This window comes from Morone saxatilis, unplaced genomic scaffold (genome assembly GCF_004916995.1).
Source record: "Morone saxatilis isolate NCDOM2014 unplaced genomic scaffold, NCSU_SB_2.0 Contig15, whole genome shotgun sequence".
In the NCBI taxonomy this organism is placed as follows: domain Eukaryota; kingdom Metazoa; phylum Chordata; class Actinopteri; family Moronidae; genus Morone; species Morone saxatilis.
This window is the reverse complement of record NW_023339707.1, coordinates 2191481-2196461: the sequence shown is the minus strand read 5'-3', so window position 1 is coordinate 2196461 and position 4981 is coordinate 2191481.

The following is a 4981-nucleotide window of genomic DNA, read 5'->3' as shown; positions in this document are numbered from 1 at the left end:
GGAGCTCATTCTGCAGCTAACGACACCCACAGTTTCCCTCTGTTCCCTCTCTAAAGACACTGGTAAAAACAGAGACATATTTTCAAATTAATACTCTTTTTAGGGTGTAATTGAACACATTACACGTCCAACTGGCTCGCTAATGTTGAGGAGGGAGAGGAGGAAGAGCAGCAGACATCCATCATCGCAGTGTAATAGACATGGGTGAGCTCGGGGATCAGTGCTAGTCTGGCAGCATCTGCTTCCACCGTCAGCCATACTCTCCACGGAGGGGAAAACCTGATTATCCAAAATGACAGCAGTGTAAGTGAACTGGCTGGCTGTCAACAGGAAAGAGAATATGCCACCAGAGTGTGTTGGGACTGAATGTTTGGATGTAAACACTTTTGAGTGCTGGCAGTTGGTGTGGGCCATGAGAAAGCCCTAAGTCATTAATAAGTAGAGTTTCTCTTCTAATGCTCCTTTGAAGAGTATCAGATTGCTTTCAGCAGGGCCCGCAGGGTGTGCTGACTACAAATACTTCCCAATCATTCCCAATCTTTATATTCACACAGTTTCCCAGTCGGTCTAATTCTGTTGTCCATTGAGCGGCATCTCTGCAGTAGTTGCACCATTACCATGGATGCAGTGTGCAGATCAAACTTTGTTACATTTTTGTTTATTTGTTATTGGCAAACGCGGCACTCTGGGCTTCAGTACCACACTCAAGAACTAGATATTGGACATCCTCACAAACCTACATCTATGCATCAGTAGAATCTGGATAAGATAGGTATCACGATACAAGGGTAATGTTTAAGTGTTCGTTTTTCTGATAAGTTTGGTTGTAATTAGTTATTTGAAGCTATAAAAATAAGGTTTCACGTCATGATTGACAGCTGAGCCCTGCTTGCGACTGAGTTGGACCTTGATACTGCAGCGCTAACCCCGATCACTACTGTGCACACTCAGGCTCCAAATGGCAAAGGATGGCAGCGGACGTATTTTTAATATTTTTGGCTTCATTTTTGTACAGTGGGAGGAAGTGGAGAAGTGACATCAATCTTTTATATTGATGGTTTTTTATCAGCAGTATGTTCTAGGCTTGAGTGAATGAAGCCTATGAATCCTAGCAAGCTTAAAATTTGGCCTAAGTGATGAAGTTAACAGATTACAGATTACATACTCAGCCTAGAGATAAATGTGACAACACAGCTTATCTCACTGGCAGGACAAATAAAGACTTTTCATCTAGATATGACTTCACAGTCGATCACTTAACATCCACAACAAGCACAGGTTGGAACGTGTCGGCTCACTTCCCATTCTTTCCATTCCATGTAGCACACTTCCTGTAGCACCGTTGAGAGCCATGCCAAGTTTGCATCTTTTAATTTACAGCTAGCCCGGGGAGACAGTCTGGAGACAGAGACACATGGCATCAAAGACGGCAGCCTATTGTAAAGCTGCTGTGTTGTGGAAAGCTTAAAAGCCTATGATTACAGACCCTGGTAGCTTCTTGACATCATCATATATCACCAGAGAGAAACATCAACAAATATATATTAAAAAATGCGAGTGTGGTGCCAACTCTTACTTCACTCCTGCTTTGTGTACTTACTGAACTTTCTAAAGACAGAACTATCAGCGCACGATAGTTAAAGCTGCAGTAGGTATGTTTTATAGAAATAACAGTTTGTCTTATTTGCTGAAACTTTCACTATATCCTGACAGTAGTGTATGAAACAGGTAATCTGTGAAACAATCAGGTTCCTCTGGCTCCTGTTAGGGCTCCTAATGGCATTTTAAGAATCCACCGGGCCCGGACGAAAACAACCAGAGCCAAAAAGATCTAAAAACGCTTTGGGTTGGAGGCTTAAAGATAGCTGATTGCTGATTTCATTCCCAAAGCATCGGTTTTTGGCATCTTCCTTGGCTCTGATTGTTATTTTCCTTAACATTCCCTCCTACAGCTTTAAGTAAGAGCAGAAGGGACAAAATTATATAAATATTCATAAAATGGCCAGGTTAACACTGTGGTCCTCTTTGTCAGGCCTAAGGCCAGCCATGTTGTTCTGCAAAAAGAAATGTTCATTGTTGGTAGAAGACATTTTGTGGCACTATAGTCGCTACAGAGGGATCACTTTAGGTGTTCAAACAAATGACCAGTGCTGTTGTTTTACTAGTTAGGGCAGTTTAGTCTGACTAGCATACCTAGGAATTGTGTCCATTTGAGTCTATTTACAGCCAATGCCAATGTTTAGTGCCAATGCAGAAAGTAGTGTGGCATTTTCTATGGTTAGATTGTGTGGAAGACCATCTCCTCTTTGACTTGCTCTTAAAGTTTGCTTTTTTATTAATTGTACCCTACCATCGTTGCCATGAGCAGATATTCTAGAAAGCAAGATTTTATAACTGTGACTGTGCTGTGATCCCTTCCGGATGTTTCCTAAAGATTCCAGGGGCCCTTTGACCTTTTTTCACGGCTCCAACATCAGGCCAAAATGTTTCCTTAACCGAAAAGGTCCAGTGTATAGGATTATGCCAGTGCCTTCAGGATTTCGCAGGCTTAATAGGAGATTGTTGCAGTCTAAAATGCTTGATTTCACAGCAGCTTTTCTTCAAATTTGCCATGCATGTTGCAATGTAAATATTTTTTGCAATGAAATTGTGGGAAAAGTGAAAATTGCAAAAATTGTTGCGTTTTGAATATAATTGATTAGAAATCAAAGCCATCTTGTTCCAGCGAGAATAAAATTGCTAGTAGTTTGGTGATGTATGGCTCAATATTTTGAATGAGGGACTGCTATGATTGGTGAAACTTGCAGGAAAATACAATAATTGAAGTTCTGGTGACTGCAAAACTTACTAATGGCCCTGTCTAGAGCCAATGTTTGGTTTGTCCATTCTGGGCTACTGTAGAAAACTTCACCAGAAGAGGACCCGCTCCCTATGTAGATAAAAACAGCTAATTCTAAGGTAACAAAAACACAAAGATTCTTATTTTCGGGTGTTTATAGACTAATGAAAACATACCATTTTCTATACCAACATCCATTTCTGACAATACATCCTCCTCAGTGTTACACATTGGACCTTTATGGCCAGAATGTCATCAGAAGAGTAAGAATCCCCATTGAACATTCCTTTTCACAGCAAAGCGTCTGCAATAGATGCTACAATCACAGACATGTTCTACACACAGGGCTTTATAGACAGCTGCATTATTGTTAAAAAGAATATGACAAGTGTATGACATCTAAATCAGGGCTTCAAGCCCAGGAGATTTCTATCAACTCCCCGGGGCTTGTTGTGTAGCATGACAGATGAGAACATACAGTAATGAGCAGTACACAGATACGATATTGTGGAAGATAATAGATTTATGGCAGCAGCAGTTCAGCCTAACTGTACAGCAGCCTCACCTACAGTACAGAGGTTCAGCATGAATCTTTCATCAAGGAGAAAGTGAAGGGAATAATAACCACAGTGACAGAGTGAAACTCTTCAGGGTGGGCTGAAAAGCTTTGTAAACACAATTATCTGACTTCCGATCTGATTAGAATGTGTTTGGTATAAATATTTACAACAGCAAGGCCAGAAAAAACATAGCAAATGCTACATTTGGTGCACAATTCCTATTTGAATTTGGTGCATGTTAACTACAGTATATCGTAGTCACTACAAACCACATCAGTACACTTAACTATACTTCATATAAAATAATTTACACATAGATGTGGAATGATTCTTCCACAGTTAGCAGATCGGTAACCATTATGGTTAGAGACAAGAAGCAAGGCTGGGTTACAGGCCCCAAAACCTGGGGTCCAGGTAACCTGTGTGTGTCCATTTCTTGGTGGATATTTGATTAAAGCTGCAGTAATCAATATTTTGTGATAACAATTGATCAAATGGCTCTGTAATATGAAATGTGTTACTTGTAGGTGTGAACCCACACAGAATTATAACCAACTCTGACTTTTTTAGCCACTTTTAACGCATTGTTGGTTTAGTCTCAGAGGCCTTATGGCCCAGTATACAAGTATGTACCATAAGTGTGATCCATCAGTGCACATACACTGAATGGACAGTGACGTAGGAGATGTGGAGGTAGAAGGATTAGATGCTTTTTACATATTATTGTTCCCAGCAGACTATTTCTATATACACTATATTGACAAAAGTATTCGGCCAACTGACCATTATACCAACAGGGACTGTAATGACATTATATTTAAATACATATACTTTAATATGGAGTTGGTCCCCCTTTTGCAGCCATAACAGCTTCCACTCTTCTTGGAATGCTTTCCACAAGATTTTTGAGTGTTTCTGTGGGAATTTGTTGCCCATTCATTCTGTAGAGCATTTATGGAGTCAGGCACTGATGTTGGACAAGAAGGCTAGCTCGCAATCTCCGTTCCACTTCATCCCAAAGGTGCTCTTATGGGGTTACGGTCGCGGGGCTCTGTGCGGGCCAGTCAAGTTCTTTCACACCGAACTCATCAAACCATGTCTTAATGGACCTTGCTTTGTGCGCTGGGCACAGTCATGTTGGAACAGAAAGGGCCTTACCCAAACTGTTGCCACAAAGTTGGAAGCATAGCATGTCCAAAATGTCTTGGTATGCTGAAGCATTAACATAGCCCTTCACTGGAGATAAGGGGCCTAGCCCAAACCTGAAAAACAGCCCATACTATTATTCCCTTCTCCACCAAACTTCACAGTTGGCACAATGCAGTCAGGGGCAGGTAACATTCTCCCGGCATCAGCCAAACCCACACTCGACCATTTGACTGCCAAACAGAGAAACGTTGATCCGCCACTCAACAGAACCCAATTCCACTGCTCCACAGTCAGTGACGATGCTCTTTACACCACTCCATTCAACGCTTGGCATTGGACTTGGTGATGTAAGGCTTGCATGCAGCTGCTCAGCCATGGAACTCATTTCATGAAGCTCCCACTGACAGTATTTGTGTTCACATTAATGCCGGGT